At 34.5% G+C, this 22,734-nt stretch overlaps 1 pseudogene; it reads left to right on the top strand.

Annotated features, from left to right (window-relative positions):
• Positions 1-4,808: 4,808 nt before the first annotated feature.
• Positions 4,809-5,838, top strand: LOC144250340 (replication protein A 32 kDa subunit pseudogene; annotated as a pseudogene).
• Positions 5,839-22,734: the final 16,896 nt, after the last annotated feature.

Below are 22,734 nucleotides of genomic sequence, written 5' to 3'. Positions count from 1 at the left end.
AATATCTTTTGGGAAAATTTTTACTGAGAGGAAAAATCATTTAACAAAGTACCAAAATAGTAAGAAAAATGTTCCTTTATTTTAGCTGTATATAACAGCAAACATTATGGGGGAGAGTATGCAGCAATTTCCAGTTAGGAAAGAGCTAAGAAAAAGTGTACCAAGGGAGAAAAATGGGAGTGCATAATCACACTGTGCTTGTCAGCTGCTCCCTGGATTTGACACAGTTCAACTGGTGTGTGGCTGTATGTTGAGGTGATGCTATAAAACACTGCTGTATAACTATAGAGAGCCAGACACGAGATGAAACCCAGAAGTACTGGGTTCTATAAAAGAATTTAACAAAGAATCAGACTGCATTAGTGTCAGAACAAAACTGGTTAGGGTGAAGAGGGAAAGTTGCCCTCCAGGAGGCCCAGTGAGGGAATCCCAGCCATTTCAACAAAAGCTCATGCCACTCAAGTTAAATGAATGGTTTTCAGCAAGAAGGGACCTGGATTCTGCCTGACAAGTCAAGGGAGCACAGGTGCAATGAAGACTTTTCCCTGCAGTTTCAGAGTGCCTGGCCAGGACCCATCTTCATTAGGGCTCTTATTTTCTTTGTATTAGTCATGAGAGATCAGAAAAGCCAGGCATTTGATTTCAGAGTTCCAAGACCCACTGTGACCTGACTTCTCTAGGCTAGAAGACACCCACAAAAAGAGTGTGGCTGAGTCAACAGAAGTTAAGACACAATGAAATATTTGAACCATGAGATGTGACCACACTTAAACATGAATACATTCAATGGCCACTGCTGTTACATTTGTTCATAATTTCAACCAGCTATCAATTATTCACACATTTGATCATAACTCACTGATCATTTAAGGATAGCCAAATGGAAGCACAAACAATAAAAAAAATTCTCCTCAATCCCAAGGATGAAACTGATCTATGATCTACCATGAATTCTGAAACTATTTGAAGATTCATAACCAGTTTGAATATTTTCAGAACTATGAAATAATTGATGATCTTCCCATTCTAACTTTGCTTTTAAAGGTAATTTTATTTGACTTATTCTTCATTAAGAAAGCAATGATAAGTATAGGAAGTCAGAAACTTGAATTTAAATGTTTACATACCTTTGACTGCTGGTGTTCAGTACCATCAAGAGTATCTTGCCCTTCCTTTGGTGTCACATCTAAATGTGGTTCTGCTGATGAAAGTATAGATTTACTCACATGGCATAGAACAATTATAAAGATGGGTCCTCTAGCATAATAAAGATAAGTATATCTAACAATAATTTATTTATATTTTCCCATATCTGTATTTACATTAAGCTTAACTGTTAGCTGAATACTTACTTTTAAATTTATATTGCCACTGTGTGTGAGTGGGTGTGCTCCTGGAAATGAACCCATGGACTTGTGCATGTATTGCAATATTCTGCCACTGAGTTTCATCTCTAGGTCTTTAATAGTATTTTGAGACACTGTCACTCAGCATTCCCAGGATGGCTTGAAAGCTGCAATCCTCCTGCCTCAGCCCCTCACATAGCTGGGATTACAGATGTGCTTCACTGCACCCAGCTATTATTGACTTCTCTAGGAAATACTGAGACTAATCCAAAACTTTAAAAACCTCTTGGGGAGCTACTACAAGTCACCAGGTTCAATGCACACAAGCATGCCCAAGATTTACCACTCAAACAAATGGAAAAGTCCTCAGAAACAAAATTTTAAAATCCATAGAAATATGACAATTCACACTGTTTACTAGGCTCTGCCTCAGAAGAGGAATTTTGAAACAGCCCCTCTTCAGTACTAGTAATTTCCAACATGACTGATAGCATTACACCTTTATCAATTATGCCAATTTCCTCACATCTGAAATGTTTTTATCTTCTATTCTGATAGATTTCTTTTCTTCTTTCATGACTCAGACCTTTTATGGAGTCTTGCTTAATTATGTCTTTCTCTGCTGACAAGGGGTGGTGTTTGTTTTATTTTTGTTTTTATATCTATTACACGTTAATGAAGACTGAATAAACAATAAAGTATTTAAGATTTACATTTAAGATTAAAGAGTCCAACAGTTTCATTTCTGCTTAATCAAAAGAATCACTATTATCCTTTGTGCATATTTGATTATATGACCTCTGTAACTCTATATCATGTACACAAAATGAATGAGAAGTTATACTCAATTTCTGCATGATGTGTCAAATGCGTTCTCCTGTCATGTATAACTAATTGGAACAAAATAAGTACTACAGATAATATAATAGGATAATGAGGTCCTATGAAGATTTTCTGCCCATTTCTAGAAACCTGAGTTGCTTTGCATTTTTTAAAATATTTTTTCAGTTGTCAATGGACCTTTCTTTCATTTATTGATACGAGATGCTGAGAATCAAACCCAGTGCCTCCCACATGCTAGGCAAATGCTCTGCCACTGAGCCACAACCCCAGCCCAGCTTTGTGAGTATTTTTAAAGTACATACAATTTTTATTTGTTCAATTGTGTTATACATGACATTATATTGTATTTTGACATATTTACACAAATTCAGAGTACATCTTATACTAATTAGGATCCTAACTAGTATTTCTATATGATTTAAGTGAAATAACCCTATTCCCCCCAAAAAAACCCAAATATTCCCTCTGATATGTAGATGGTAACACACAACAATGGGTGGGGGTAAACTAGGAGTTAGATTAGAAAAGGGGAATGAAGAGAATGGAGCAGGAACAGTGGAATGATTCTGACATCACTTTCCTATGTACATAGTCTGGTGTTTCTTTGCTTGGTCCTTTCTTAATACTTTATTAAATTCTTCTACTGATTCTTCACAACTTCTTCTATAAATTATTCATTTACAAATTTCACTCTTTACTCATGTGTTGGAAAAAATAAATTTATCAGTCAACTTTGTCAACAATCTTTACGTGACCTAACAATTGACTGAGCTCCTGGAATGTGCTAGTGTGGATAAAAGTTGTCAGAAATGTGGCCTGAGCTGTTTCTTATGGTGTGTAGTTAATAGCCATGGGCAGGAAATGGTGAGAACATGAAAGTTGCAAGAGAAAAAGACAACAATTCTATGTCAAAAAATATGGAGATTAATGAGGAGTAATGACAGGGAACATTAAAGACAAGGGAAAGGGTTAAATATACAGAGTTAGGCATGATTTGTATAAAGAAAGATTTATAGTTAACTTTAAAATACTTGGACTAGGGCTGAGGTTGTAGCGCAGTTGTAGGGCAAGGTGAAGTGCTTGCCTAGCATGTGTGAGGCACTGGGTTCGATTCTCAGCACCACATATAAATTAATGAATAAAAGTTTTCCATCAACAACTAAAAAAAATTAAAATATTTGGACTATCATATTGTACACAATGGTTCATACTCATATTTGCACTATAGCTAGAACACTACAAATGCCATGGGCAGGAGCAATGTGAGGTACATAAGCATAAACAGTGGTGAAGGCAATGGTACAAAATAAACAAGATATCAACCTGAACTGGGGAAATGTTTCCAGATACAAGATACAAAGTTTTCAGTGCCAGTATAAAATGAAGTTTTAAAATGAATTAAAAGTATACAGACTGCAAACATTTCAAATGTTTTCATACACATCTTTCCAGAGAACTCATATTACAGATTTACCTGATTTAAGTATCTTTGCATCCTTCATCCATACTGACTGATTTGGAGGAGTATCATTTATTTCAAGGAAGGCCTAAATGATTTTGAAAAAAAATATATTAAATAAATGTTGTGTATTTCAAACAAAAGATAGGTAATATGGCAAGCTTAATTTTACAGTATAGAATGCTCCATAGTCTCAATTTGTGCATGTTTTTGGGCAGCTCCTACTGCAGCCCAACAAATATTTGCATGTGCACAAAGCCAATATTCAAGACAATTTATTTCTGCTTCTGAAAATGGTTCTGTAACACTTCCTGTTAGGCATACAGGAGGGTATGTCACATTAGAGACTACAGTCTTCTTGGACTAGAATTGAGAACAAATAAGGAGATCATAGTTGCTAGCCAGAAAACCCAGAAGACTGATTAATTCTAAAAATAGATGTTGTAGAAATAAACATCCACTTTTTAATTACATCAGCAAGGAAAAATTGTCTAGATCTTGAATTTTTTTAGTTTTTTATATCTTTAATCTTTATTTATGTTTTAATCTATTCATTGTCTTTTCCTTTTTTCAATGTTTTTTTTGTACTTGTTTTCTCATCTCTCATTTCTATTTGCATCATTTCCCTTTTTCATTTTCACCCTCATTTTCCTCCTGTAGATTTTACCTTCCACCACTTTTTAAATTTTTTTTTTAACTTTTTCTCTCTTGGAATATTAATTTTGGAATTACTTATACCAATTTTTTTGTGTTTTCTGCATTATTAACACTCTCTTCACATTGGTTAGATAATTTAGAGTCATCATTTTAAACATATTTTCTTACATATTAACAAATGCTTTTCTTTGAAGTTGTTGCTCTTCCTGGTGACATTCTTTTAGAAATTGTTTTGAATGAATGATCCTATCACTTTATCACATGGAGTCAGAGCTTTGAAAATGACTTAACTATATCTCAGGACAAAGCGTAGGATTCGTGAGCGTTGATTGGCCGCAGAGAGAATTGTCCTTGGTGCTCACTGGCTCCGTCATTCGCTGGAAGGAATTTGTGGCGCCAGAAAAAAGTAGAAACAACATTGTAGCAGCGGGATTCTGAGGAGTTCGTTGAGCCCACCAAACCGGAACTTTCTGGACTTCTTTCCCAAAGAAATCGTGACCGACATGTGGAATAGTGGATTTGAAAGATATAGCAGCTCCACCACCTTTGGGGGAGCCAGCAGCTACACTCATTCCCCCGGGGGCTTCGGATCCCCGACACCTTCCCAGGCTGAAAGGAAATCAAGAGCCCGAGCCCAGCACATTGTACCCTGTACCATATCTCAGCTGCTTTCTGCTACTCTGGTTGATGAAATGTTCAAAATTGGGAATGTTGAAATTTCACAGGTCACTATTGTGGGAATAATCAGACATGCAGAGAAGGCTCCAACCAATATTGTTTACAAAATAGATGCATGACAGCTGCACCCATGGATGTTCGCCAGTGGGTGGACACAGATGACACCAGTGGTGAAAATACTGTAGTTCCTCCAGAAACATATGTGAAAGTGGCTGGCCACCTGAGATCCTTTCAGAACAAAAAGAGCCTGGTAGCCTTTAAGATCATGCCCCTGGAGGATATGAATGAATTTACCACACATATCCTGGAAGTAGTCAACGCGCACATGGTGCTGAGCAAATCCAACAGCCAGCCCTCAGTAGGGAGAGCATCTATGAGCAATCCAGGAATGGGGGAAGCAGGAAACTTCAGTGGGAATAGCTTCATGCCAACAAATGGCCTCACTGTGGTCCAAAACCAGGTGCTGAATTTGATAAAGGCTTGCCCAAGACCCGAAGGGTTGAACTTTCAGGATCTCAGGACTCAGCTCCAACACATGCCTGTAGCTTCAGTCAAGCAAGCTGTGGATTTTCTTAGCAACGAGGGACACATCTATTCTACTGTGGATGACGATCACTTTAAATCCACAGATGCAGAATAACTGGATTTCACTGGGTACCTGAGATATTTCCAGCTGGATATGTTTGCACAGTCCATTGCCTCCAGCTCTGTATATATATGGTCAAGTGACTTCAAAGAAGGAGATTCATCTGTAAAGAGTTTTAGCTGGCTTGAAACTTACTGACTGCTTTTCTGTTTTTGTATTTTGTGGTTTTGAAGCTCAAAGGGAGATGGACAGTTGACAGGGATGTAAACCAGGATGGGTAGATGGGATTAGAAGAGATACACTACCAAGAGAGTTAGGCATTTACTTAACACCTGGGAGTTTCTGTTCTTGAAGTTTTTCTGTTCAAATGAGCAGGATGAAGGTCTGTGGGCAGAGCACCAACCAAGGAACCCACTGCCCTCTGTCTATTTTTGTTTCCCACTCTGGTTCTATGGTTACTTTCAAAATTGCACTTTTGTTCCCCTTCTTGCCTTGTCTGCTGCTGAAGGTGGGTTTATATGAAAATGAGATTTAACATGCTAGCATTATAGGACGGAGGAGGAGAAGAAATGTTAAATAACAGTTCTTTTATTGCAAAAAAAAAACTATATCTCAGGACATATTCAACAGAGAAATCTCAATACAATGACTCACATCAAATATCAGATGAAAAATCAATCCAAATACATGCACAAACAGTATATTAACACAAGTAACATGAGGGAAAAATACAATAAGAAACCAACAAGGTTTCTATTTCCACAACAACTCAATTTACATATCAACATTGTCAAACAGCTGAACAAAGAATTTAAAAAATTGACTGTAAAAAAATCAAGGAACAAAGAACACTAAGAAATAAATTATTAATGATAATGTAGATTTTTAAGAAAAATTCCATCACATCAGAAGGTAGCTTTATTTATATGTATTTTTTAAAAATTTTATCTTATTCCTTCCATGTGTGTGTGTGTGCGTGTTGAGAGAGAGAGAGAGGGAAAGAGAGACGGGGGGGATATATATGCTGGCTGTTCTGATTATTTGCATAATAATCAAATTATTATATAATTTGATATATATTATATATGATATGTTATATAATAATTTGATATATATCGTATCATATATAATATATATACACACATATTTGTCTTGTGTTCTCTCATATTTAGCATTTTTAATGTAATTCTCTTTTGCTAGCATTGCCTTGTGAAGGTACAGATTCATTGGATTGTTTGATATTCTATTATTTTCATGTGTATATTTTACTTATTTCTCTCCCAATATTATCTTCTACTCTTGGCCAAATTCTAATATTCTCTCTCCCTCTCTCCAACACTATGATTTTTCTATTTTTTCCCATTCCTCTGAATAAACATTGTCTGCTCTTCTGCATTCTCTTTTTTCACTTTATAAAATTGTGGTCTATTCTAACTTCCCATCAATTTTACTTTTTCCCTAATTAATTGCATTTTTACCATTGTTCAAAACTAAATGGTTTATATAGCATCTGCTCATACTACTCTTTGCTTTTTTAACCAACTGAAAACAAGAGTTTATCATCAATATATTTCTTTTTTTTATTTGTTCTTATTAGTTATACATGACAGTAGAATGTATTTTCACATATTATACATACATGGAGCATAACCTCTCATTCTTCTGGTTGTACATTATGTAGATTTACATTGGTCATGTAATCATATATGCACATAAGAATGTAATCAATGTCTGATTCATTCTACTATCTTTCTGTTCCCATCCCTCCTCCCTTTACTTCATTCCCATTTGTCTAATCCAAAGTACTTCAATTCTTCTCTACCCACCCACCCACCCTTATTGTGAGTTAGCATCTGCATATCAGAGAGAACATTTGGCCTTTGGTTTTGGGGGATTAGCTTATTTCCCTTAGAATGATAGTCTCCTGTTCCATCCATTATCAGCAAATGCCACAATTTTACTTCTCTTATTGCTGATTAGTATTCCATTATATGTATGTGTGTGTGTGTGTGGGTGTGTGAGTGTGTGTATTTTTCTTTATCCATTCATCTGTTGAATGGCACCAAGGCTGCTTCCATAGATTAGCTATTGTGAATTGAGCTGCAATAAATATTAATGTGTCTACATCACTGTAGTAATAATGAGTTTAAATTTTGGGGTATCTACTGAGGAATGAGATAACTATAACAAATGATGATTCCATTTCAGGTTTGCTGAGGAATCTCCCTACTGCTTTCCAGAGGTTGTACCAATTTTCAGTCCTACCAGGAATGTATGTGAGTACTTTTCCCCTCACATTCTCACCAATATTTATTGTTATTTATATTCTTGACAATTGCCATTCTGACTGGAGTGAGATGAAATCTCAGTGTAGTTTTGAATTTCATTAACTGATAGAAATATTGAATAGTTTTTATATATCTGTTGATCAATCACATTTCTTTTTATTTAAGTGCCTGTTCAGTTTCTTTGCCCATTTATTAATTAGATTCTTTGTTTATTTTGTGTTAATATTATTTGAGAATTTAGTATATCTTGGAGATTAATGCTCTATCTGAGATTCAGGTGGCAAAGACTTTCTCCAATTCTGTAGGCTATCTCTTCAAATTCTTGTTTCCTTTGCTATGAAGAAGCATTTTAATTTGATTCTAATCGATTTGTTAATTCTTGATTTTAATGGGACAGTTGTATATAATAAAAGTAAAATTAGAACTCTGTATTTCACTCTGTACAAAACTCAAATTGAAATGTATCAAAGACCTAGTATTTAGACAAGAAACTATTGTAATGGCTAGATTAAAACAGGAGTATCACTCAATCACAGAGGAGCTGACACCAAAATCCTTTACATGAGCCATAGAGCACAAGAAATAAAACAAAAATCAATAAGTGGTATGGTATTAAACTAAAAAGTTTCTGCACTGCTTTGTAAACAATTAAGAGCATGAAGACAGAACTACAAATGGGATTAAATCTTGGAAAACTACTTTTTCCAATAGGATATTAATATCTACAATATACAAATCTACAAATAATGAAAAAATCTTAACAGCACACACACATACACACAAAAAATCAAAATTAATAAATGGGTAAAATAACTAAACAGTAACTTCTCAATAGAAAAAAAAACAAAAGACCAATATATTATGAAGAAATATTTGACATCTCTAGCAATCAAGAAAATGCAAATCAAAATTATGCTAAGATTTCATCTGACTCCAAACAGTCAAGAATCCAAACATCTATAAATGCTGGTGAGGTTGTGCCAAGAAAGGGACATGTGGACATTTTTGGTATGGCTGCAGACTAGTACACTCTCAAAAGCAGTTTGAAGATTCCTCAACAAACTAGGGATGAACACACCATAAGACACAGCTAAAAGATCTAAAATCTGCATATAACAGTGATACAGCCACATCAATGTTGATAGCAGCACAATTTACAATACCTGAATTATGCAATCAACCCAGATGCTCATCAATAGATAAATGGATTAAGAAACTGTGACACACACACACACACACACACACACACACACACACACACACAGGAGCTCTACTCAGCCATTTAAAAGGATGAAATTATGGTATTTATTGGCAAATACATAGAAATGGAGACTATTATATGAAGTGAATTTAGCCAATATCAGAAACTCAAAGGTCAAATGTTTTCATTCATATGGAAAGCTAGAGTAAATTTATGGAAAGAAATAGGTAAAGGAATGATCACACAAAGGACCAACCACATAAAAATTCATGGGCAAGTACAAAAAAGTCTAGTAGAATAGGGGAAGGACAATGGGAGAGAGAAGGGAGATTGGGAAGAAAAAAAGGGCATCATGAACTGAAATCAATTTCCAGAAAAGGGGAAGCATATTGTAATGAACTCAACTACTATGTATAGGTATAAACCTCTAATAAAAAAAATGACCAAATTGAATGCTCAGGCCATGAGAAAAGAGTGCAGATAGAGATGAATAATATAAAACACTTACTCAATGAATATTTATTATTATTATTCAATGAAATTTTAACAGAAAATCTCTTTTGCCATGAAAACATGGTGAACATCAAGACACAAGAGGCATTTAGAATCCCCAATGGACATAATCAAATAAGGAACTCTCCATTCTGTGTTTCAGATGAAATTCCAAAACTCAGAGCAAAGAGAGATTTTAAAATTCAAGGGAGAAGGACCAACTGCCTTATAAATGATAAGGCATCAGTGTAACTCTAAAGGATTGGAGCACCTGCAATGATATATTTCAAGACCTAAAAGTGAAATATTGCTGGCCTATATGGCTATATGCATTGAAGTTATCCTTCAGATTCAAAGATCAAATAAAGGCCTTCCAAGACAAAAATGAACTAAAACATTTTGACAATCAATCCAGTGTTCACAAGATGCTCAAAGGAAAATTCCATACATTAGATTAAAATCCACGAGAAGAGCAAGGGAAAGCATACAGTAGATAAGCAAATTTAAATTAAAAGCAAATCCTATATTAGAAATTAAATGAAAGAATTCAGTAAATTCTTCAATTATAAGACATATGAAATACAAGAAATGTTGAATTAATAAAAATAATCCAACTATTCTGCAAGAAGTATGCCTGATTGGTAAAGACATTCATAGAATAAAAGTGAAAGGATAGAAAATGAAATTACATCCAAGTGGAAGCCAAAGGAAATAAGAGTAGCTATTCTCATATTTCAAATTTTATTCTTTAAGAAGTAATTGTCTGGAGGTCAAAAAAATAAATATTGGTAAAGGGAACAATCCAATAAGAAGATAAATGACAGTATATATACATGCCTGAATGACAGTACACAAAATGTCATGTAAAAAAGAAAACAAAAAACCTATTCTACCTAATGTAACAGGTCCTAAGTGGGCTTGACTTCAATACAGGACATTCACCTATGTCTACATCATATGGACAAATATCACCAAAGTTCCTCAAATTCTGCTTTTCCTCAAAATGAAGAGATTTAACAGATGTGTACAGAATATTTTATCTGACAATAGCAGATACACGTTGTACTCAGCAGCACATAGAACCATCAGTTCAGTAGATCATATATCTAGGACACAAAACAAGTCATAGCAAATACAAAAAATTAAGATAATGCCCTCCATCTCCTAATATCATAATGAAATGAAATTAGATATCAAAAGAATAGAAAACTCCAGAAACATGTGGAGAATAAAAAATATACTTTTGCATGATGGCCAGAGATTTAAAAGCACAAAGAAACAATATGGAAACACGGCATCCCAGAATCATTGGAATAAAGGAAAAACAGCTCTTCTTATCTCATTTTTTCCTTTTAATTTCTTGTTTTTTTTCTCTCCATATCACTTTTTGTTCTCATTTTAATGCCATTATCTTATTTTTATTCATTTTCTCCTCGTTTCTTCCTCTCTGCTCCATCTTACCACTTTTTTTTTCACCTATTTTTCTGAGTTTAGTTAATTTAACTGTCACTGTTGCCTTTTTTTTTCATCCATGCAGTCTGTGGTTTCCTATTTCTTCTCTTTGGTTATTGGAGTCTTAGAGATGCTTTCAAATAAGCATTCAATTATTAGTTGAAGTTTATTTTCCTTCTAGTTTGTTGCTCTTGCTGGTTATTATTCTTTCCTCTGAAAGAGATGATGATGGATAAACCTACCTCTTTGGTCATGCCCATTTGGGGTTTGACACTGAGATACAGCCTTTGCCCAGGGCCAGTGCATAGAGAAAGCAGTTCTCCAAAAGACCCACATATAACAATGAAGAAGAAATACATCCAAATGCATGCATAAACCTTCGGATAGTAATACTGAGTATAAGGGAAAACAGGACAATAACACCCCTCCCAAATGTTATAATTCCCCAATAACTGCACCCACACTTTTACATTCTAATATCCACAAAAGAGGTTGGATAAAGCATGGTTCATAATTTTTAGTGATTTCTGACATAGTACAGAAATAAACTGGGAAGTTATCTTTAGTGCTCTAACAGCAAATGTCCCATCCTGGGAGGCAATCCCCTTAAAAGGGACTGGCTATTCTTCTTTCTTTCTTTTTGTCTTTCTTCCACATTTTTCTGGTGCATTATAGTCACATATACTGATGGAATATGTTCTTACATATTCATACAATGCACACAATGTACTAATATAATTTGCCCAATATCACTCCCCAGGAATTTCCCCGTTCATCCCCACCCCTCCATTCCTTGGTCCTTTTCCTCTAGTAATCTCCCTTTGATTTTCATGACATCAGCCTCCACCTTTCTTTTCCTTTTTCTCTCTAGCTACTGCATGTAAATAAAAAAATGCCCCTCAGCCTTCTGAGATTGACTTATTTTGATAATATAATGGTCTCCATTGCATCCATTTTACTGTAAATGAAATAATTTCAGTTTTCTTGATGACTGAATAAAACTACATTGTGTGTATATCCATCACATTTACTTTAACAATTCATCCATTGGCAGACACCTAGGCTGCTACTATGGTGTAACTATTGTGAACTGTGCTGATATAAATATGGGTATCCATGTATTATCATAATATGATAACTTTTTTAATTTAGAAGAAAAACCAAGGAGTGGTACAGTTGTATATTGGTGATTCTAAGCCTAATCTTTGGAAGAGCCTCCATACTGATTTCCATAATTATTGTAGTGATTTATAATTTATAATCCCATCAAAAGTGTGAAGTATTCCATTTCCTCCACATCCTCTGCAGCATTGTTTATTATTTTTTATTCATGATAGATGCCATTCTGACTGGTGTAAAATAAAATTTCAGTGCTTTGATTTGCATTCCCTAATTGCTAATGATGTACATTTTTTTTCAAATGTTTGTTGGCCATTTTTATTTCTTCTCTTGAGAAGTACCTGTTCATTTGCCAATTTATGAATTGGGTTATTATATTTTTTGGTGTATCTATTCTAGATAATCCTCTGTCAGAAGTATACCTAGCCAAGATTTTCTCCCATTCTGTAGTTTCTCTCTTCACATTCCCTTGGTTTCCTTTTCTGTGCAGAAATTGGATGCCATCCCATTGATAAACTCTTGGATCATTTCCTGAGCTTTAGTGGTCTTAGTTGCCTGTGCCTTTATGTTGGAGTGTTGGCCCAATGTTTTCTTCTAGGAGTTGCATAGGTTCTGTTCTAATTCCTAAGTCTTTGATCAACTTTGAAATGATTTTTGTGCAGGGTAAGACAAGGATTTAATTTTACTCTTCTATATATGGATAACCAGTTGTCTCAGCACCATTTGTGAAAAAGGCTTTCTTTTCTCCAGTGTATGTTTTTGGCATCTTTGTCAAAGAACAGGTAACAAAGAATAGATGTCTTCTATTCTGTACCATAGATCTAGGTGTCTATTTCATGCCTGTATCATGCAGCTTTGTTACTATAGCTCTGTAGTATAATTTGAAATCAGGTTTTATAATACCTCCAGCATCACTGTTTTGTCTTTGAATTACTTTGGCTCTTCTGGGTTTATTATTCTTCCAAATCAATTTTAGAACTATTGTTTCCTAGTTCTGTGAAAAATATCACTGGCATTTTTGATGGAGATTGCATTGAATCTGTATATTTCTATTGGTAGTATGGGCCTTTTAATAATATTAATTCTACTTATCCATACATATGGAAGGTCTTTCCACCTTTTGAGGTCTTCTTCAATTACTTGATTCAATGTGTTCCACAATTTTCATGTGGAAGTCATTCACTTCCTTGGTTAGAAATATCCCTAAGGGGCTGGGGCTGTGGGTCAGTGGTAGAGCCCTTGCCTAGCATATGTGAGGCACTGGGTTCAATTCTCAGTACCACATATAAATAAATAAATTAAATTAAATCCATCAACAACTAAAATAAAAATACTTTAAAAAAAGAAACAACCCTAGGTATCTTTTAAAGATATTGTGAAAAAATGTTTTTTCTAATTGCTTTCTCAGAAGATTCATTTTTGGTATATGGGAAAGCGGACTGATTTTTTTCATGTGCATTATGGAACCTGCTACTTTGCCAAATTTGTTCATTATCTCTAGAAGTTTTTCATGGAGTTTGTTGGCCCTTCTAGGTCAAGTACCGTGTCTTCTACAAACAGTGATATTTTGATTTCTTCCTTTCCTATTTATTTCCTCTCTTACCTAATTGCTCAGGCAGCTGTTTTCCTCTAATGAGTCAGTTTCCTACTTTGAAAAAAAATCACTGAAGACAAGGCACAATGAAATCTTTGACCACGATATTACAGGCTGGTAATACTAAAATTTTCAGCCAGAAAAAATGACCACCTTTTAACATGAATGCATTCAGTGGCCCTTGCTGTTAAATTTGTTCCTAATTTCAACCAGTTATTAGTTGATCATTTAAGGAGATTATCAAAATAGAAGCACAAACAATCAAAATATTTTTTGCCTCAATCCCAAGCATAAAATTGATCTATAGGCACCATGAATTCTTAAATTATTTGTAGATTCACAACCAGTTTGAATGCTTTTGCCTTATGAAATAATAAATGATCTTTCCATTCTAACATTCATTTGAAAGGTAATTTCATTTAGCCTATTCTTCATTATTAAAGCAAGGAAAAATACAGGAAGTCAGGAACTTAAATGTTTACATACCTTTGGCTGCTGGATTTGGGTACCACCAAGAATTTTTCTCCCATCCTCCGGAGTCACAGGTAAATATGGTTTTGCTGACAAATATATAGATATACTTAAATGACTTAGAGAGTTATAAAGAGGGATCCTCTAGCAAAATAAAAATAAATATCTCTAACAATAATCTATTTATATTCTCCCAAATATGCATTTAAATTAATTTTGACTTTTAGGTGACTATCTTATAATTTTTGTTCTGATTGTGAGGGGTTGGGTGAGGCCCTGGGATTGAACCCAAAGCTTGGCAAACATTCTGCAACTGACTTTCATCCCTAGGTCTTTTATATTATTTGGAGACACCATCTCTGGAAAATGCTCAGGCTGGCTTGAAATATGCCATCCTCCTATAGATAGGATAGATTAAAGATATGCTTCAGTATGCCCAGCTAATATTGACTCCTCTAGGAAATATCTATACTAACCCAAAATTTCAGAAACCTCTGGGGCTAGATGTCACCAGGTTCAATGCACACAAGTATCTCAAAGATTCACCACTCAAGATAAAGGCAAAGTCCTCAGAAACAAAATTTATAGTTCCACAGAAACATGATAATTCATACTGTTCACTATATTCTACCTTAGAATAAGTAGCTTTCAAACAACCCCTCTTTCACTACTGGTGATTTCCAAAATGACTGATATTATTACACCTTTGTTAATAATGCCCTGTCCCTTATCTATGAAATGTTTTTTCTTTTATTCTAACAAATTTCTTTTCTGCATTTGGGACTCACTGTCCTATATGAAGTCTTCCTTAACTCTCACTAATGACATAGGCTGGTGTTTTCTCTTTATTTTATATCTATTACACTTAATGAAGCTGTTCTAAAAAATAAAATATTTAAGATTTAAATATAAGATTTAATGGTTTCATTTCACTTTATTCAAAAGTACCATGACTAATGTTATAGGATAGTGCTCTAACTTGGTGCCTATGAAGATACTTTGCCCAAGTCTGTAATCCTGAGTTGCTAGGAGATTCTTTTCTTATAAATATATAGATATTTTTTACTTGTTCTTTTGAGTTATTCTTGTATTGACCTAAGCAGAATAAGCCAATCCCAAAAACCCAAAAGTCAAATGTTCTCTCTGATATGTGGATGTTAACACACAACAAGGGATTGAAGTAAACTAGAAGTTCCGTAGATTAGAAAAGAGGGAGCAGGAATAGTAGAATTAATCTACATTACTTTCCTATGTATGTAGGCTGGTGTTTCCTTCCTCCGTCTTTTTTAGTACTTGACCAATTTTTCTACCGATTCTTTGCAACTCATACTGTAAATTCTTCATTTACAGGTATTACCCAATTGCTCCTAGATTGGAAGGAACAATTTTATCTCCAATCTTATTTACTTGACCAGATATTTGATTGAGCTCCTGGTACATGCTAGTATGGACAAAAGGCTTCACATGTGATAGCTTTTCTGCAGGTAGGGCCTGAGCTCTGTATTAAGTAGTGATGTAAGTAGCCAGGATAGGAAATGGAGAGGGCAGGAAAGACAGTTACAAGAGAGAAAGTAAAATATTCAATGGCATCTTTATTTGTCAAAAAATATGGGGTTTGGGGACAGGGGTTGTGGCTCAGTTGTAAAGCACTTGCCTGGCATGTGGGAAGCACTGGTTTTAATCCTCAGCACCACATAAAAATAAATAAATAAATAAATAAATAAAGTATACAATTTGATGTTTTTTTAAAAAAAATTATGGGGATTGATGAGGAGTAATGACAGATGACTAAAAAGACAGAGGAAAGAGTTAAATATATGCAGGCAGAATTTATATCATGAAAAATTTCTAGTTAACTTTAAAATACTTGGACCCCATGTTGTATGAAGTGGTTCTTGTTTATATTTGCATTGTAACTATATGACCTACAAATGTCACCAGCAGGATGTATGTGAGGTGCACACACATAAATGGTGATGAATAATTAGAAGGCAACAACACAAAATAAAGATGATGAAGACTTGAATTGAGGGGATATTTCCAGACACGTAGAAGATACAAAATATTCAGCCAGTATACAATGAAGTTTTTAAATGAATTAAAATATACAGACTGCTGGCATGTCAAATGTTTTCGTATACATCTTTACAGAGAAATTGTATTGCAAAATTTACCTGATTTGAGTGTCTTTGCTTCTTTCATTGGTACTGATTGATTTGTAGGAGTATTAATTATTTTCTTGAAAGCCTAAATGAGTTTGGAAAAATATATTAAGTAAATACTTATTGTATTTCATGCATTATTTGGCAATATTTCAAGTTGAGTTTTAGTGTATAGAATATTCCACAGTCTCCATGCTTTGGGGGCAGCTCTTACACTATATCCAGGTTCACAAAGCCAATATTGAAAGTGATTTACCTCTGCTTCTGAAAATGGTCCTGTAACACATCCTGGTAGGCATACAGGAGGGTACTTCACAGTAAAGACTCCAGGCTTTTCAGACTAGAATTGAGAAGAAATAAGTAGAACTGTAGTTGCTAGCCAGAAAACCCAAAAGACTGATCAATTCTAAAGACAGAAGTTGTGGAAACAAATTTCTACATTTTAATCACATCAGAATTCTACATTTAATTACATCAATATTTCCTGTGTAAGAAATGTTGTTGGTTTTGGATTTTTGTAGTTTTTTTTAAAGTTTTTCCTCATTATTTATGCTTTAATATGTATAATTTATATAATCTTTCTATTGTTTTAATGGGTTTTTCTATGTACTTGTTTTTGTATCTCTCATTTTTATTTGTATCATTTCTCATTTTCACTTTTCACCCTCATTTTCCTTCTGTAGATTTTCCCTTCCACCACTTTTTGATTTATTTTTATTTTTTTGCTTTTTTGTCTATTTCTGTATTAATTTTGGAATCACTAATACCTTTCTTTTGCATTTTACATTATTACTTCCCACTTCACGTTGCTTAGATAATTTAGAGACATCATCTCAAACATATTTTTGTTATAAATTTACATGTTCTTTGCTTCCAAGTTGTGTCTCTTACTGGTGTCAAACTTTCCTATGAAATTGTTTTGAATGAATGATCCTAGCACTTTTCTCTTGTTGAGTTGGAGCTTTGAAAATGAAACATATCCTCTGCTCAGAACATATCAACAAAAGAAATCTCAATTAAATGACCCACATTGGATAGCAGAAGGGAAATCTAGCCAAATGCATGCATTATCCTCAACATACTAACATAAGTAACATGAGAGAGCCACATAATAAGTAACCATCAAAAGTTCCAAATTTCCCAATAACTCAATTCACATACCAAGATTGACAAGCATGCTGAAGAAATAATTTATTGTAAAAATATTTAAGTAAGAAAACTTAGAAATAAATTAATGAAGATGATAGAAATTTTGAAAGAACATTATAGTAATGAGATAAAAGTTTCTTGGAAAAAAATTTTTGGAGATGATAAGTTCATTAAATCAAAGAAAAATCTGTGTAGACAGTACCACCAATGTACTACATCAGGAAGAAAAAAGGAATGTTAAGGCTTGAAGACATGGTACATTAGTAAACTTTCAGATACTAATAAAAATAAGAAACTTGGCAATGTCAAAAGATCAACTTGAAATTACAAGATGTCAGAGTAGGGAAGTCTGCTTTCTAGGCTACTCTGTGGCAATAAAACCAAAGCAGCTGATATACAGATTCTCAGTGTGGTGGTTTAAAGGGGATTTTCACTGGGATTTAATATCAGGCAACAGAGAAGCTTGGAAAATTGGAAGTTTGGATACAGGAAAATAAAGAAGAAAGCTCACCACTGTTGATAGTAGCTTCTGATCACCTGAGCAGACCCACCACTTGTTTTGGTATAGAGAAATCAGAGATCAAAACATTGCCTGACTTACTTAAACTAGGAGATTACAAACCCTGCAGGTTTTTTTACAATTACAATTGGGTGTGAAATAAGTGAGTGCTCTATCCTGACTGGCCATGCAGTGCTCAGGCAGGAATCCTTTAGGGGCCAGCATGCATGCCATGACATCTGCAGAACTCCAGAGATCAGAAACACACACAAACACGGCCACAGTATTTGCAGGTGCCTAGGCAAAGTCTGACCTATGTGAGTGAAATGGGCATGGAGTGACTGTGCCTGGAGTTGGAAGGGTGAAGGGAAGCCTTGCTGTCCCATGGCTCATATGAACATCTGAAGTTGTCTGGAAGTGGCAGTTGGTGAAGGGAATATCCAAAGGAACTATACCTGGGATGGCTGAGTTCCTGGGCAAAAGTGAGTGCAGGAACAGCACCCTTTCCCCACAATTGGATGTCTTGGGAGGCACCTAAGAACCAAACCCACAGAAGCAATTGGATAAAGTCTAGTCCTAGGGGCAGGTCAACCTAGCCACTCCAAATAAGGTAACCCAATTAAAGCTGAGGGCTAAACACAACACAGCACCATAGGGCAGATTTCCCCTTGCAGAATGTGCTGAAGAAGCAGTGCCCAGGGGGTGCATAGATCTTGTATGGAGGGTCAAAACACAAACCCATCGTACATAGTAACCCACCCCACCTTTTAGTGCTGAAAATGCAAACTGAGTCTCATATCAAAAAGATTCAATCTTTGACCATGGCAACTCATAAATCAGAGAGCAACACAATAATGGGAAGGAATTAAAATCCCCCAATTCTTGTTCTCTTTATTAGTACTTTACTTAAGAATAATTGGTAATAAAAACTAATGAACACAGATATTGACTATCCATTCCAGGCAAGTATTTTAACTACTACTACTTCAGTGTCCCCTCCATCTAAAATAAGATATTGAGTTTTTTGAAATACCTATATATTTTCTAACATTTTTCTTATCCCTATTCTCTCTCTCTCTCTCTCTCTCTCTCTCTCTCTGTGTGTGAGAGAGAGAGAGAGAGAGAGAGAGAGAGAGAGAGAGAACAAGACAGAGAGAAAGAAAGAAATGTGGCTATCCTGATTATTTCAAGGTCATATATACATACACTATTTGTCTTGTTCTCTCTCATATTCAGCCTTTTTCAATGTAATTATCTTTTTCAAACATTGTCTTGGGAAGGTTAAGGTTCATTGTACTTTATATTTTGGTTGGATTTTCCATTATTTTAATGTGCTTACTTTACTCATTTGTTTTTCAATATTATCTTCTCCTACCATTAGCTGAATTCAAACAATCTCCCCCTTTCTTAATACCACGCTTCTTCTAATTTTTCCCCCTCCCTCAATATAAGTATCACCTGCTACTGTTCTACATTCTCTTTGTTCACTTTGTGGATACTGTAGTCTGTTCTAATTTCCCAACCACATTTCCTTCACTTCTAATTTACTGTATATTTACTATTGCTCAGAACTACATGGTTTATATAACTCTGCCTCCACTAATTGCTTTAAATCAAGTACTAATTCATGGTTAGTGTTTTTACTACTGCTCCCAATCGCTGAACACACCATTCCTGTTTATTAGTGACAGTGTTAGAAACATCATAGTAGGATCTGTGTGTTTACTTCAATACTGTTTGTTGTTTCCAATAGTTGTTATTATAGTTTATTTTTTCCCATTCTATGAGGTATTGCATACCTAGAACAAGACGAAACCCCACAGGTTAGAGATTCTGCTGCATTTAGAAATAAACATTTTATCCATTACTCCAATTCAAAGAAGAGAGGAAACAAAAAGCTCCAAATCACGAATAATGACCCAAGGAGGAAAAACTGGAGAGAAAACTCAGGTCACACCCCTTGGCATTTATTTACTCATACATCAAAAAATAGAGAGAGGTCCTAGAATGGATAGATAACTACACATAAATGGACATGCACAAAAAAATGGTATAAGAATCCACTTCAAAGGTGTGCAAGACCAAGAGCCCTGAAAACATGAGAAAGCAGGCAATCAAAGCCCACCCTAAAATTCACAATCCCCCAACTAAGGGAACCCACTTATATTGAGCTTGACAAAAACCCAGAGAGTGATTATAAAAACTGATTATCAAAATGTTCAATGAACTAGATATCTAAGTAAGGAAGTGAGAGAGTCATTATAGGAGATGAAAGACCATTGTAATAATGAAATAGAAGTACCAAAAAAAGGAGAAATCCTAGAAATAAAATAAAATCCACAAATTACAAATTCACTTGAAGGTATTATTAACAAAACAGATGGTGTAGAAAATAGAACTTTAATTTGAAGTCAGAACTTCTGGCATTAAATACAGGCTATATAATCTTGAATACATAGAAGGTAGTAAAGGGGAAAATAATTATACAGCATGACCAGAATATACAAGAAACATTAGGAAAGAATATAAGAACATGGAGATAGAAACTAAGAACATAAAGAATATTTTGAATGAGATATTTACAAAAAAAATTATCCCATACCAAGACTGAGATGGACAAACACATATAGGAGGTTTACAGGAACCCAAATAGGCTCAGCCACATGAGAAGTTCTTTGAGACACATCATAATCAAAATGCCTAACCTAACATAAAGGAAAAAAAAATACTAAAAGCCATAAGAGACAAACATTAGGTCACATTTAGAGGCAGACCAATAAGATTCACTTCTGTTTTCACTCTGAGGCCCTAAAATTATGGAGGGCCTGAAATGAGTCATTCCAAAGCCTAAAAGAAAACAACTGCCATACAAGGTTACTATACCAGGAAAGCTCAGTTTCAAATTTAAGGTGGAAATAAAAACATTACACAACAAAAATAAACTAAAAGAACTCATGTGTACCAAAACAACACTACAAAGAATACTCAAACATAAACTATATACACAGGAACTAAAGAAACACTTCCCAAAGCCTGCAAACCAAGGAAGTTCAACAGAAGAATAATTCACTAAGTGACAATCATGACAGCATAGAATAAAGAGGGGGAAAAGGCAGGAAAACACAAACACATATTCATATTAACAATGAATCTTAAGGTTGTTTCAACTCCCCAATTAAAAGCACAGATTATTAGAATGGATCAAAAAACAAATCCAACTATATGTGTTTATAAGAGACTCATAAGCAAACAGGCTGAAGGTAAAAGGAGAGCAAAAAATATTTCACTCACAAATATAATCTATTTAACAAAGTAGATTCCAAGCAAAAATTAATATAAGAGACAAAGAAGGCCATTATAGCCTGGTGAAGGAAACAATCTAACAGAAAAATATAACCACAGTAAACACTGATGCTCCAAATGTCAATTCACCCCATTATATGGAAAAAATACACCACAGTGTTAAATTCCACATAGATCCCAACACAAACATGTAGATTTCTATACATGTTTATAATAGACATGTCACCAAATAAAAAATCAACAAGGATATCTCCAACCTGACCAACACTATAAATCAAAAAGACTTACCAGACATCTAATAGTGCACCCCCAAACAGCTGAATTTAACACCTTCTCAGCTGTGCATGAAACTTTCTATAAAATAGATCATATTCTATGCCACAAATAAAATTTTAGCAAATATTATTTTAAAATGACAATTCCAATGAATCCTATCAATTCCTAATGGAATGAAGCTACAAATAAACACAAAAATATTAAGAACCATATAAACTCATCGCAAATGAACAATGCTCACTTAAATGAATAAGGGATAAAAGAAGAAATGACAACATGAATCAAGAAATTTCTAGAAACAAACAAATAGAGAGACACAACATATCAAAATCTCTGGAGAAGTATGGAAGCATTTCTAAGAGGCAAATTTATAGCACTGGAGCCTATATCAAAATTGGAGGGGCTAGGGTTGTGGCTCAGTGGTAGAGTGCTTGCCTAGCGTGTGGGGCACTGGGTTTGATTCTCAGCACTGCATACAAAAGTATAGGTTAATTGAAAACTAAATATATATTAAGACTATTAAAAATAGATTCGCAAATAAACAAAACAAAATCACCTAACCCATAGCCAAACTAATCAAAAGAAAGACTAAAAAGAAGCAAACTGACAAAAATCAGAGGTAAAGGGAAACATCACCACACAGAGTCTAAATCCAAAGGATATCAGAGACTATTTTGAAAATTTATACTCCAATCAAATAGTAAACCTGGAAAATATGCACAAGTTTCTAAACACATATAACCACCCATATTGAACCAGATAAAGAAATCCTAAGCAGAACAATATCAAGTAATGAAATTGAAACAGCAATTAAAAGCATTCCAAAAAAGAAAAGCCCTAGATGTGATGGATTCACAGCTGACCTCTATAAGAAGTTTACAGATGAAATAATATCAGTTTTTCTCAAGATATTCCATGAAATCTTAAGAAAGGGGACAACCCTAATACTTTTTATGAGGCTAGTATATGTAACTTTAAAGCAAACACCAAAGATGATCAAGGGAAGAAAACTATAGACCAGTATCACTGATGAACATAGATGGAAAAATTCTAAATAATATATCAGCAAACCAAATTCAAAAACATATCAAGAACATACTACCACATGATCAACTGAGTTTCATTTCAGGAATGCAAGCCTGGTAAAACTACATGAACC

This window comes from Urocitellus parryii, chromosome 2 (assembly GCF_045843805.1).
Source record: "Urocitellus parryii isolate mUroPar1 chromosome 2, mUroPar1.hap1, whole genome shotgun sequence".
NCBI lineage: Eukaryota > Metazoa > Chordata > Mammalia > Rodentia > Sciuridae > Urocitellus > Urocitellus parryii.
The sequence above is the reverse complement of the archived record's forward strand: the minus strand, read 5'-3'. Positions and strand labels throughout refer to the sequence as shown.